Here is a 15,153-nt window from a genome sequence, read left to right on the forward strand (position 1 = left end):
TTTTAGATTTTGTACTTTTAGCCCCATAAAGCATTATTGTGCTAATAATTTTTAGTTAATTAATTTTTAAATTCTGAATTTTGCGACACATTTTATATACGCTAGATTTATGTATGTATATGTGTGTATATATATATATATATATATCCTTCCAGCATGCGCATCTGCCCAATTTTAAGACAAATTCGGTTTTTGATGAATTTTTTTAGCAGATCACAGCTGTGATGTTCGATGGTTTTTTCTGTTCTGACTTTCAACCCTTTCCCACATCATGGAATGTAAAAACAGGAAGTCGCATAATAATTTTTATTTTCAATCAAAGTTTTGTGTTACTTGATTCCTTGATTGTAAAATTTACTGCACGCAGGTCATCAGTGAAAATTCGAAAAATATTTCCTTCTCAAACTTTTTGTCATTTTGTGTTAATAATTAGTGTCTATGATTTTAATTTGTATAAATTAAGATCTATAATTTTTATATCGGTTTTGATTGCTAAAAAATATATGCATCAGCTGATTTAACCTGCATTCTTTGAGAATTGTCTGATGAATCAAAAGAAGAGAAGGAAACATTTTGGATTTGAGATCGATACTAATAATAGATTGATAGTAATAATAAATTGATAGATTGAATAAATAAAAATATTAAAATTATAGTTAGTTTAAAACTAGTTATTTATTTTTCTTGACTTTCAACGAACTAAAATTCTTTGTGGATGTAAGTAATGTTAAATTCACATATTTGCCTATCAAGATTTTCTTTGTTTAATATTCAACTGTCTTGAATTTTAAAATATAGTTATCAATTAACAGATTTTAATTTATCTATAATAAAATAGATTATTGCTTTTCTACCTTACTAATATAGGCATTTGAAAATAATTTACTCTTATTTGAATGTAGAATGTATTTGTAAAGTTAAGAATGTATTTTACAACAATAAGGTTAATTTTTTTATCTCTTGACAAATTTATTATCAATATTCATATATTTTTGTCGTTTTTAGTGCCAATAATGGTAAAATAACAGCTGTTGTAAGAAATACGACACATGGTCACTCATGTAAAATTGCTGAGCATGCCTGCTGGAAGAATATATATACATATATATATATATATATATATATATATATTAAGCTTATTAATTTTCTTCGTTTTTCTCTATTTTCTTTTTATCATATATATATATATATATATATATATATATATATATATATATATATATATATATAACTATCCCTGAATGCTGCAAGAATTTATAAAAGATGTACACTTTTTTTTAAAAAATTTATAACTAATTTGGACATTTTTAGATGTTTATAAAGAGCTATCATACATTATTGAATCTGTGCACCTTTAGTTTAACATAACTTATATTCGAAGCAAAGAAATCATGATTATTTAGACACTGGAAAAGGTTCGTGTTTGGAGAACAGGAACCATAATATGTTTATTGCTTACTTTATTAGTAGTTAATCTATATTTTTTTGCGTCAGTCAATGTAACATAAAGTATATCCTATTCTCCTTTTTAAATGATTTATATTTATTATTGTAAATTACGTTCAAAACATCTTAGAAACTGTTAAAATGAATATATAATATTTAACTCTCAACTCTGCAATCAATAAATATGCTTTGAAAAGTTTTCTCTCTCTCTTTTTTTAATATTTTTTTAAAGAAAATTTCAAAATTGTTTTGCTTTGATTATATTATGAAAAATTAACGAAAGACCTTTCTATATCAGTATATTTCTCTTTATAATTGAATCTTGGAAAAGAAGGTTTTGGATAGAAAATATTGATTATTGCAAAAATTAAATTATTAAACGAACAAAGATGCGTTTCAATTTGTTCCCTGCCTTTGGGAGTGCTTAATTCTAGCTACTCTGGTTTCCTAAATGCTTAAAATATTTGCAAATTCTTACTGAATAAAATATTATCTAAATTAACTTCTGAAGTTAATATTCCTTTGTTAATGAGCAAATGAGCTTTGTTCTTCTTTAACATGGTTCTTCCTACATATATATGTCTTTTGTTATTTTATTACTGGCATTCAACAACCGACCCAAGTCTGAGTTTACAACTCTCAATGTTTAACTCTGTAGTACTCTTATTTTGAACTCAACCCAGAAAACAAGGAACTCCTGGTTTGAGCATTAAGACAAACTGGCATTCCTGGAGGACTTTTTGATGAGACTAACATTCTGCATTTGCGTTGCATGGGGAGGAAAACCCTTCTATGGTTAGTACGATGACAAAAGGATTCTAACCCATGATTCATCTTCTACTGAGGATATTTTACATCAGCACTGTGGTCCGGGAGCAGAATTCATATCAACCAGCCACTGCTGGATTCAAACCAGTCACCTCTTTGGAAAGCGAATGCTCTATCCACTAAGATTGTGCGCATTTACAATATACTCCTGTACTATAATAATAATTTTTCTGCATATTTGTTACTAATTTTACTATTTTGCTACTAAGCCCTATACTTAAATTTGCAAAATATGTCAAAAGTGTCTGTTTCTTGCAATATCTGTCTTCAAGTTATATTTTCATTTATTAATTCTATTTCAAAATATTTATTTTTCAGCAATGGTATCGAAATCATCACTTTATAAAACAAATCTATCATAACCTTCATGCAAAGTAAGTATATTTTTGTTAAAACTGACAAATTCCATTGCGTTTTTTAAATATTATTATTTCATATTTATCTTTTTATGGCAATAAATGGAAAGAAAAACATTTTATCTGGGATTTGTTAAAGCCTACTAATTTTTAGTGTTTTATCATTATATAATTTTATGAACATTTAAATGATTAAACTAAAAACTTACTTAAATATTTTCAAATATTTTCCTTCACCAACTCTTGTTTTAGCATGAAAATTTCTATATATATATATAAAAATGGACTATTTTCTCAATTCATCAACTTTTACATCATTACATAATATTTCTCATTAAAACATTTATTTTTATTATTTAATGATTTTTTTTTGGCTTAATACATACAAAGAATTAAAAATAATATGCATTAAACATATTTTGTATTTTTATATTTTTTAAATAATTTTTATATTTTTCATCATTGTCCCCTGCACACATTTCTGAACTTTTTAAGTATTACAGAGAAAAATGTGCACAGAAATAAATGCATACATATTGTTAGTAAATTTTGTTCTACACATCATTTTGTATGTGTTCCAACTTTTCTGCAATTATTGTCCCAAGTGCTAAAAAGTGCTAAAAAGACAATAGAGGGCTTTAGTTAGATCTTCTGTACAGGGCAGTAAAGTTTAATTGCAGTACCATTTCGTTTAGAGTCAATAATCTTAATTTCACCTTTAAAGAAATCTGTGGGTGACTTTATTGAGTGTAATTACTGTCCTTCTAATTTTCTTCTAAGAAATTGCAAGCTAGTAAAAAAAAAATTATTTGTAGGAAATGTAGTTTTATTTCCATAAAATATGGATAGTTAAATTAAGGAAATGGAGTATTTTTTCATATATTTGGCCAAATCTGTTGCTTTGTGATGACTGTTTCTACCTAAAATTACCTATGGGCATGGGTTTGCTTTATTAAAATTTTTTTTGTGTGTGGTTGCTTCATTCGGTTATCAGGGTGCATAGCGTTTTTTAAAAGCCTTTAGAGTTGCTTTTTTATTGGGTCTTTCTAAAATTGCTTTTTATTGGGTCTCCATGTGCGCATAGTGAGCTCGATTCAGTGGGAATTATTCTTGCATTTGCATGTGTAACTCGGCTGCATTTTGTAGAGATTCTCAATTTCCGGCTTCATTTTCCTATCTGTGAAATTGAACCGAAAAATCTCTTTTTTTTATGGTGGCTAATGTAATCAAGAAAAAGAGTTCTTTGTCAGAAACTAGTTATTTTATCATGACAGTCTTCAGACTCACCAGGAATGAGTTTTTTTAATATAATCTGTTCTATTTAGGTAGTTACAGGGTGTACCTTCATATCTAGAGTAGTAATACATTCAAAAAATCCTTGTAAAAAAAGTAATACCTGTAAAAAAAAATTAGCCAATCTCCAGCAACTGAACTAAAATTCTGGGGAAGGGGTGAAGGATATTTTATGTGAAATTGAAATTTAAAACATTTCTTCGGACCTCTAAGTTTTGCAACTAGCTATATTGAAACCAGATAGCATTTAGCAAACAATTTATTTTTAATTTTATAACCGTTGTTAACAGCCAACCCAATTTTCGGGTTTGCGACTACTTATGTTCAACTCCGTAGCCTTGTAATTTTGAACCCAATCCAGAAGACAAGAGAACTCCCTGATCAGTACCCCCAGGGCTATTAATTTGTTATGGAACATTGAAGGCTTTGTAACCCGACAGATTTATTGTGCATCAGTCACCATTTACTGCGCAGGGAGTCTTCGGCCAGGACCGAACCCACGACTTCTTGAACATGGGCCCAGTGCCCTACCAACCAGGCTATCCTGGCCCATAGTAAATAGGTATGTTCAGAGTGGTTTGTCATGATAATCTGTACTGTAAATAGATCCATTGTTGTATAAATTATGTAGACAAACTAGTTTAACGAGAGCCCAGATTTAACAAAAAATGGGAAACATTTGTTTGGTAGAATGTTATGAAGAGTATAACTGTTGCTTTTAACAAGTAAATCCTGATTCTAGCAAGTAATATTTTTGGGATTGATATGTATTTTCTCCTCTGATCTCTAGATAATTGAGAGGTTGGATAAAAATCCAGCAAAGGCAAACGCGTGAGCTTTTTTTTGAAAAAATTAATTGACTGACTTCTTTTGTGCTATGCTGAAACAAAAAAATAAAGTCACAACTATATTTATAATTTATGTATAAACCCTTATTAATTTCCTTACAAGAAGTTGGTTATAATGGGCAAATATATGTTGGTCCCTTCGCACTAGTTATAGGCAAATTCGACTATATATATTTAAGGACAATTAATACACATCAGGATTATTCAAAAATTTTCGTGTGAAAAATTGTTTGCCATAAGGTGGTTCATGCAGCCTCTTTTACTAAATTTTACTGTTTATTAAGTTATACAATATACATTTTCTCTGAAAAGAAAATTGCTTCCCAAAAACTAATAATATGCCCCATTAATCAAAAGACTTTCTCTAATATTTCATAAGTATCCAAAAATGCAAATGCCATCAAAATCTTTATTTTAGCTATAACATGTTGTGGGCCAAAAATGGACCATATGCCATTGAAATTTATAATGCCTTTACAATTGTGGATAATCTTTTTAAGTTTATGAAGTAGCTGTTGCTGCATTTAATGATTGTGCCTAGTATTTATCATATGGTGTATTGAACAATTCAAAAAGCTTCATTAATTATCAATTATAAATTAAAAATATTTAATTTCTGAAAAGAGTTTAGTTAAAATAATATAATTAACTATGCCTTTAAGCATATTTTATAAATCTGAATTCATTTATGATTTGTAAAATTATTTTGTTAAAATTATTTTCTCTAGCAACTGTGCTTAAATTACTGTTTTGTTCATAATATTTTGATAAACTTTAAAGCCTGCTACAATTGTTAAAGAATTGGGGAAAAAAATTATAAAATTTCCTTTTTATTGTGAAGTTTCTAAAATTTTCTATTAATAATTCCCTTTTTATTTTAAAATTTCTTTGTTGAAAGACATAAATTTTATTTGCTATTTTTTTATTAAATGTTTTTTTTTATTTATTTCTTATGGGCTAACTTTAGATTACTGAAAATTACATTTTATAAATAAATTAGAAGAATATTGAATTATATATGAGAAGAAAGCTGATTATAGCTTTGTATCGATTTGATTTGGCATAAGTGCAACAATACATTAATAATTTCTTGTATTTATTATATATATATATATATATATATATATATATATATATATATATATATATATATATATATATATATATATATATATATATATATATATATATATATGTATGTTTCAGAATCGTGACACAATGGATGATTATATGGTGTCTTTGGCATCTAGAAGTTTGATGTTTAATTTATTTTCTGTGAATAATAGGAAGTGGAGAGCAGTGCACAAAAATTTTGCATCTGCTTTCATTTTTTTTATTATTTTTACCTTACAGCAAAGGCAGTTGAAAAATCTCTGAAGCGTGCTTTTAAAGGTGAAACTTTATTTTGATAGTTACTTTGTTCCCCCCCCCCTTTTTTTTTCTTCTTCAGGAAGGCAAAATCATAATCCCAAAGGGCTTCCAAAGGCTGTCCCCCTTAATAAAAATATCTTAACTTCACTGTACTTATGCGTATGGTTGAAGGTTAATTGTCGTTTTGTATTATGAATTTTATTATTTTTGTTTTGATATTATTACAGTCAATGCTTCCTTGCTTGAAAATATTCATTAAATTTTTGCACAATAGTTTTTTTTTCCTTGGAAAAAAAATTTTAGTTTTATTTTTTCTACTACTAAAATAGATACTATTTCATAGTGCCTCAATTTAAAAGGAATCAAAGCTCATTTCAAAAGCGATATTATAGTTGGTATAAAATTTGTATGGGCATAAATAACATTTTTTTTTTAAAGTTTCATTATGCTCAAAATCTTTTAAAATATCCTAACAGTTACTATATCTTGAAATTCTCAGAGAAAATATCTCTGAAGTTAATTATCATTATAAGGAGGCATTGATCTTTCTGGAAAGCTTTAACTTTTTTAGACTTGGGAATTTTATGCAAGATTCCTAAATCCAGTTAAAATATTCAAAATTTACATTTATATGTTTTTAAAATAGGTATTTATGGTTATGAAATGTTGGTAACTTTTTAATTTATAATTTATTAGACAACTTGGATTTTTTGTAGCTTATGAATTAAGTGTATTATGTATTCTTTTCAGGTTCTTCTCTTAGTAGTTGACTTAGTTCCTTAACTTTCAAAATTGCTATTAAAAGATTTAAATGCTGCTATTTAACACTTTAATATTGTATTTGGAAAAAAAATTATAGCTAAAAAAATTTGATGTAATTTCTTTTTTTAGCTTGGATAGCACTAACGAAGGGATTAGGAAATATGAAAGTAAAAAAGTTTTTTAGGTAACTAATTATCATTTTATGTTTTAATTTTAAAACCTTGTAGTGATACAATCTACTAATTAAGCTGTATTAAGTCAATTTTTCTTTCAAACAATTAAATTCTCTTCAATTTGGTTTTATTGTTATTTATTTAGTTTTTAAGCATATCAATTATATTTTTTTAACAAAATTGTAAAATATGTTTCGAAAAAATATGCATTAGTTATTTTGTCTTGTCTTAAAGGTGAACACATATGATTGCTATTACTTTGTACTTGTATGCTTACTATCTTTCTTTTATTCCCTAATATAGTATATTTGCTTGTTAGACCTTGTAAAGTATCGTCTTTTTTGAGGAATTTGTTTTTAATGACTTTTTTTTTCTCAATTTGATGAACTGGATATATCTGTCTGTACACTCTCAAGAAAATGTTTTACAAATATTTAAAATGATATCTTCTGAAACACAGTTTCTCTATTTTGAGTTATAAAGGAAGTTCTGTTCAAAAATTGTGAGCACCATTACAAGGGTTGGTTAGTCCCAATGTTTGATCCAGGAGTTGTCTTGTCTTCTGGGTTGGATTCAAAATTTACAAGAAAACGCAGTAAAGCATTGATGGTTGTAAATCTGAAACTGGGTTGACTTCTCAATGCTTAGTTATAAAATAAAATATGAAGTTGTACTAAAGATAAATGTGTTGAGTTCATACTATCTTTATTGGGAGAAGAGGATTGTACCATTCTTTTACTCAATGCTGTACAAATCTCAGAATCCCTTTAACACTAAATTTTTCAGCTACAGATTCATTGGAGATCATGGCTTTTCTTTGATCTTGGCATTGCATATGAATGTCGTCTTTTTTTTGAAATCCATACAATTTTCTAACCATTTTAAGGAAAGCAATATTAAAAGAAATATGTTAAGTTATATTATTCAGAAGGTGTAGAAGTAATTATAGTAAAACATTGTTTGCACACATTTTTAAGAATTACTATAAAATAACATAAATTGATTATATGATGACCTCATAGGTTAAAAAGTGATTAATCCATTTTGCTCAAGTAATGTTCTGCAATTTCTAAACAATTAAGTTTTCCTTGCAGAAATATGTTGCAATAAATATATATCTTAGGAAAATATAAATCTGCTTTACCTCTAAACTATTATTACTTTTTACAACAGGGTCCACACATAATCAGTTTGTAGCAAAATAATAAATATCTCTTATTAATTTCCAGACTTAATCTGAAACAGAAGCAACTGTGTCATTTGAAGCTTCTAAATTATGTTGACAGGCTAACTACTTATAAGATAGCATTAGTTTTCTTTTGTTTCTACATTTATTCTTAAACTTTTTTTCTCATAATGTTTTCTCTTAATTTATGTATTTCTAAAAAAGTTATAATAAGTTTCAAAAATTTTAAAGTGTCATTTCATGTTTGATTAAAATAAAATTTTATTATTTTCATTTAGCATTTTTTCTCTCTGTGGTTTAAAGGCAATTAAACACTTGTTTACGTTACTCAACAAATTATTTCAAATTATACTAATATTTGTACTGATGTTATAATATGTTATCATATCTAGAGCCTAATACAAGAATAATCAATGTCAATATTTTAAAATTAAATAAACTAAGGATTTAAAGTTCTTAAAAAAATCTTTTAATTAGCACTACAAAGTTGAATTATATAACTTTTCTAGTCTGACTTTTAAATTTGAATTGTTTGATTGTTCTTATCATTAAAATTTAGCCCTTTTCTACTGAAAGACACTTTGTCGAAAGTTAATATATATATATATACTTTTGGGTCTAATTGTTAATTCAGTGTTATTGTTAGTTATACGACTGCTATGAAAATAGCGTAAGAAGTAATGAAAAAGAATTTGTTCTCTTCACTTGCCAATCCCTTGTAGGATTTAGCTATATTCACAGTAGCTGAATTATGTACATTTATTCCTTTCGAGAATAGAGGAGCATGTTAAATTATTTTTATTTACTGCAAAAATGTAAATGACTAAAAATTTTTAACCAAATTTTGCATTAAATATTCCTCTATTATGTTTTGTTTTACTAGTTACTCTCATTTTGAGCCTCTAAGCATCATTATTCCAATCAAATACGTACCTATTTTTCCCTGCTTTACATTGATAAAAAATGTAGAAACAATTTATTTCTTGAGAGAATGTAGGCAACTTAAAATTTAAGAAAAGGCAAAATTAATACTCTGAAATAAAATAAATCTCAAGTACGGAGCACAAAAAGTATTCACCTTAAATATCTTATGATATAACAATGATACAAAGATGATTGTATTTCATACAGAAATGTTTAATGTAGCCCTTGGTGTTTGATATTGTAATTTAAAATATTTTCAGTGCTTATTGTTTAGAATATCTAAAGTGTGCCCCTCAAGATAGCCGCAGTGGCTCAGGGGTGAACCGGGTTTGAATCCCAGTAATGGCTGGTCAATGCAAATTCTGCACCCCGCTCACACCGACCACAGTGCTGATGTAAAATATCCTCAGTGATAGATGGATCATGAGTTATAGTCCCTTTGCTGTCAGGCTAACCGTGGGAGATTTTGTGGTTTTTCTCTTTATGTAATTCAAATTCAGGTTAATTACATCAAAAAAAGTCCTCCACGCAATTTTCTCCCAATACTTGATCCAGGAGATCCCTTTTCTTCTGAATTGAGATCGAAATTACAAGGCTACGAAGTTGAACATTGGTAATTGTGAACCCAAAATTGGGTCCGGTGTTCAACGTGGTTATAATGCAAGATAAAATATTCATTATGTTCTCAATCGATGTCATCTCTCATTCAAATTTTTTTATTAATCAAAATTTAACAGCTATTAAGTCAGTAACATTTAATCTTTGGTTATGAGTTAGGGCTTACATCAAAATTAACGATTGCCACAGGGTGGCTGACTGTTACAAATAGTGATTAAAAACTTGTTTGCCAGTCGCCACCTTTTGTTAAAAATGTGAAACATGTGCACTTTATTATTGGCTTTGTTTTTTTATGTAAATATGGAATTAATATGAATATTCATAACACTTAGGAAATTTTCTTCATTTTACAATTGTAATATTTACCATATTTTGAGAGATGCTTCAAAAGAAATGCCTGATATTATTATTTATTGAAAATTTTTAACCATTCGAAATTTTCTATTTTTTAAAAAGTTTCTACTGTTAAAAATGCTACAACTGGCTGTTGCCATAGTTTTTAAATTTTGCTCTATACCATCTAACAACTCCTGAATATTTTATGCGTATGGGCATCAAGAATTAGAAATTATATTGCCCTGCATTTCCTAGGTTTGAAAAAAAATTTAATTTTTTAATAAAATTTTAATTTTGAAAGCATTTTCATTTCGATAAAAGGTATGTAATTATTTTTTTACATTACCATCAATTCTATTAAAAAGAAAACTTTGTACCAGAGTAGTGCAACTTGTAGTCCTTAAAAAATAATTGTATTTAATTTTTAAAAATAATATTGTTTTTATTTCATACTATAAGATTTTTTAGTCTTTTTGCAGCATTTGGAAATATTTGTCTTTTGAGCTAAAATATTTCTTCAAAGTAATGATAAATGAAATGAGTTGTTTTATTCTCTTATCTTTTTCTTGGCAGTGATTTAGTTATGGTTTTTTATCAGTGGCATGAGCAAAAACTTAGAGAGCCTGACTGGTGTGAAAATGAATTTGACAAGTAAGTGTTCTCTTAGTTATTTTTTAATTTAAATTCAACTTTTTTAAATCAAAAATAAATAAACCAGGTTTTTAATTTGAAACAATTTTTTTTAATTGTTTGTAAGCTTTGCAAAAGTTGAAGCTATTATATCCATCTTTTTATACATCCCGATGTGTTTTTAGTTTAAGATTAGACTTGGTTATTTCCTTGCGCAACATGTTCTTCATTTTTCTGGATATTACTTTATTATTCAATAAAAAAACTGCTTGGTTGCAAATTTGTAAAGAAAACTTGTGTTAAAGGTATTAATATTTTAATGTACTTTCATAAATTAAGTTACATGGCTACCTATTTTCACTGAAATGAAATTAGCCACTTAGGGGGAAAAAACTATTTTTGAAAACAAAATTTCACTGTGTATATTTTATTCAAATTATAATTTAATTATCTAATAAATATTATCTTGACAAAGTGTTATAATGAAAGAAACCAATATTTGCAAATCATCTATGTTTCTTTTTCAGATTACTCTTTCGCCAAGTATCAATATTTGTTTTTTTTTTTTAAGATAAATTTTTTATGTGAGAGTTTAAGTTTTAAGCAACTTCGATGTATTCTTATTTACATTAAATGGTGGTAAGAATATATGTCTTGTAGCCGTTAAGTCCCAGTTTTGATGCGACTCTTTCCAATTTTTTAATCAATCAGAAAAATGATTGTTTTTTATTTAGTTATTTAAAGTATATACATTAAAGCAAATGTACATCAAATTTCAGTCCCACAGTGGACTGATTGTTAAGACCCAGCTGATCACTGAAGTCAAGCATCACTGGCTATGGTCAGTGTGTGGGTGGGGGAGTCTTGGATCATTCTGCATAGGGACCGACGGGGTGCTGTATTGGTCCTCATTACTGCTCTACCGTAAAATGCTCAACTTCGCGTGCAGGTCGTCGGACTACCGAAGCAGGGGTGTCATCCGCTCTGCAGAGGATCAAAATTGTGATGGCATGTCTTCGGATCATCCTCAGGGATGTTTCCCACACCATCGCCAATAGCCCATTGTGCAGCTCTAGTGCAACATAAATGAACTACAACAGCATAAAATTTTATTTGGAATTTTAATTTTTTTTTATTCAAAAAATGTTTTAGTTTTTTTATTTTCAATCGAAATGCATAAACTATTTTAAAAATGTATTCATTAACTTTAAACTTTGTTCTGTTGTTATATTATTACTAATTATGAGTATTGTTAATAAATAAAAATGTACTTTCTAAGTCAGATTTCCTGTTCAAATCAGAAAATAAACTTTTTAAAATGGATCTTACATAAATTTTTAAAAGAAAAACTTTGGTCTCCCTATTCAGTGAAAATTTCACTTATTTAATTTTTTCAAATAACTTTAAAATATTTTCAATTAGAAAGAATGAAAAGCCTTTTATAAAATTTTAAGCTTTATTTTTTTTCTATACTAATAAGGATAAGGCATTTTTAGCTGTTCTAATTTATTCTTGCTATTATTTTCTTTAAAAAAAATCAGTTGTGGTGTTAATATAGATAAATTTTTTCTTGGATTGTTATCCCCGAAGTATCTTTTATACTTTTATTCTGTTATTTTCAAAATCTCTATTTTTATTAAATGCGATACTATGCATTGGTATAATTCTGTGGTTTTCAAAGTGTATCCTATCATAAATAGAGGATCTTATCATAAATAGAAGAAAAAGAATTTTTTGAATCTGCTGTTATAAATAATTTGAAAGAAGAAATGTATAAATAATTTGATAAAAAGAAATGTAACTAACTACATTGGTATATTGATAATTGAGACTATAAGAACTATAGTGTTCAGGGTGGCCACCCACCTGGAAAACCTGGAATTATCAGGGAATTTTTTTATACTGAAAAAAATCAAGGAAATTTGGATAAAAACTTGGAAAAATCAGGGAAGTTTAAAGAAGAGCTGGAAATTTTTTCTTAGATATTTTTTAATTTCACTAATTTAAATTATTTACTAATTTTCTTAATTTAAATTATTTCATCCATTATACCCACATTTTTTAGATGGAAATATATCTCCAAACAGTTAAAATGTCATCCACTTAGCTTGCATCAAAATTTGCTCCATTATATCCCTGTTAAACTAGAATGCCACATAAAATTCTCCCATGGTTGCTAAACAAATGTAGAAACCTTTGATTTCTATGGAGACTATGGGACTGTGCAATTTAAGAAAAGCAAAGATTGTACTGGACGTGCAAGAAGGGGCTAAGATATTTGCTACTGTTTTTAAATTCTGTCTGTGGGCTGAATCCATTTATGGCTCAAGTTTGTTCCGATGCTTTGGTGGTAATTTTTTTCTATTTTGACAAAATGAGTCAAAATGTTTTTGTATTTTTAAATGAAATTCTCCAAACATTAGTTGGTTATAATTTAATAATAATAGATTTTATATTGCACTCTTTTTCTGAAATCTCTTGTACTCCCATTCAAAGAAATCTATAAATTATTTTTTCTCAGCAAACCAACCAATCTCACATTTTTTTACAATCACTAACAGCAATGTTTGTCGACAAATTGTTACAATTGTTGCATTAATGCTAATTTTTTCTATTTCATTTTAACCTTTATTACATATTTTAATTTTTAAAAAAAGGTTTCTTTTTAGAACAAATAGTATTTTAAATAAAATAAAATTAATAAATAAAATAAAATAATCAATAAAATTTTTAAAACTTTTTATTTTTGATTCAAAATTCGAATTGTACAGTTATCACAATATCAAAAGTTCGTAAATGTTGCTTGTATTTCAGAGATGATATTTCCAAAACTATCCCTCCTTTTACCCTAAAAAGCTGATAATGACTAAGTAATATGTTGGAAACATATTAAATGATGTATAAACATAAAATATGTTTTTTTTTATTCATGTGTGTTTAGTGGGAGGAAGGAGAACGAAACTTAGTGTTTTAGTTGTGTGCTGTACAAGATTCTAATTGTTGAAACACAAAAACAATTAACTATGCTAAACGCTTAACTAAAAAACTGTGTGTTTAGATTGGAATTCTCTAAATGTCTGAATTTCAAGTAAAAAAAAAAAATCAAAAAAGTATAAAATTTAGGAATTTTATCTTTTTTTCTCCTATAGTGTATAGAACAAAAAATTAGACAATTTCACATTTGTAACATTTATTTTTGTATACTGAATCTCTTAAAATAATAATGCTAGTTCAAAACAACATTATATAACTATTAATTGGAAATTTTAAGATTTTTACCTGGAAAACGTGGAAAAATCAGGGAAATTTAAAATCTGATTTGAGTGGCCACCCTGGTTCCTATCTATTACTTTATTTATTTTTTTTCACACGGTCGATCACTTCACTAAAACAAATTTCCCCAACTACTTAGGAAAACAGTGAAAGGAAACGAAGGTTACCCACAAGATAGCCAGATCTATCACAGATGGAGATTCATGATGTTCGATTGATGTCAGATGAAGAAAATGAAGGGTTGATGTACAACAGGCTGTAGTGCTTAGGTAGAAGTGCTGAAATACCTTTAGTAAAATATCACGTTAACTACTAAGAATGCTTTTGTTTCTTTAAAGAAAACATTTAATAATTTTAAAAATTCGTAGCAAATAAAAATTCCTCTTCCAAATTCGAATTTCCTACCCTCGAAATTTCCTTCCGAACCTCGTTAACGCAAAATTGGCGGGACTATCATAATTATTTATGTTAACCAAAGCTCATCTTATCCCATACATTATGAAAACAATTTATTATGTACTATTAATGCATATCATGCACTACGCTTATGTACCAAACAATTTAAAATAAGCTTAAAAATTTTAATAACTTTATGTAACTATTTTACTTATTTGCCCATCTACTACTCCTAACAAATGTGGATAATGGAAATAGCATTCCTCAAAAGGAATAAATAGCATGCACATGCTTCTTATCAGTGTTGTGACCTTTCATGTAAAGCAATATTCAGAAAGAAATTTTCATGTCAAATATTCTGTAAAACACAATAATTTATTGCTGACTCATGGGACCAAACATATATTTCATGTAAAGCGATATTTCACCCTAAGTGATTTCGGATTAATGAGGTTTGACAGTATTTCCTTCTTTTCATATGACAAAACTTTGATATTTAAACCTTTTTCGTTCAAGTGGGATATGATAAACACAAAAGAATAACAGATATTGTAATCAACATATTTACAACTAACTTCGTAACTACCCTTGGAAATTCTCTTAAGTTCTACTTTAGAACAGAGAATTCCTTTTTTGATTCTAGTTACTGTTTTACCTTTTGCCAGGCGTCATGATGTCTTATAGTAATTGTCGCTTGTCTTGATGATATTTCT

The 15,153-nt window shown here is 27.5% G+C and overlaps 1 long non-coding RNA gene across 21 annotated transcripts in view; it reads left to right on the top strand.

The window, feature by feature from the left end:
* The window catches only part of LOC147809981 (uncharacterized), a 32,134-nt gene that overhangs the window by 13,495 nt on the left and 3,486 nt on the right, over positions 1 to 15,153 (top strand). For 8 of the 21 annotated variants that reach the window (XR_015434010.1, XR_015434011.1, XR_015434012.1 and 5 more), the window contains 4 exons: positions 2,593 to 2,648; positions 7,034 to 7,088; positions 10,715 to 10,792; positions 14,184 to 14,313. This is a non-coding gene — a long non-coding RNA (uncharacterized LOC147809981). The other 13 variants (XR_015434002.1, XR_015433995.1, XR_015434003.1 and 10 more) reach the window with 10 other exon arrangements.

This window comes from Parasteatoda tepidariorum, chromosome 5 (genome assembly GCF_982258835.1).
Source record: "Parasteatoda tepidariorum strain Cologne lab strain chromosome 5, Ptep-v5.0, whole genome shotgun sequence".
NCBI lineage: Eukaryota > Metazoa > Arthropoda > Arachnida > Araneae > Theridiidae > Parasteatoda > Parasteatoda tepidariorum.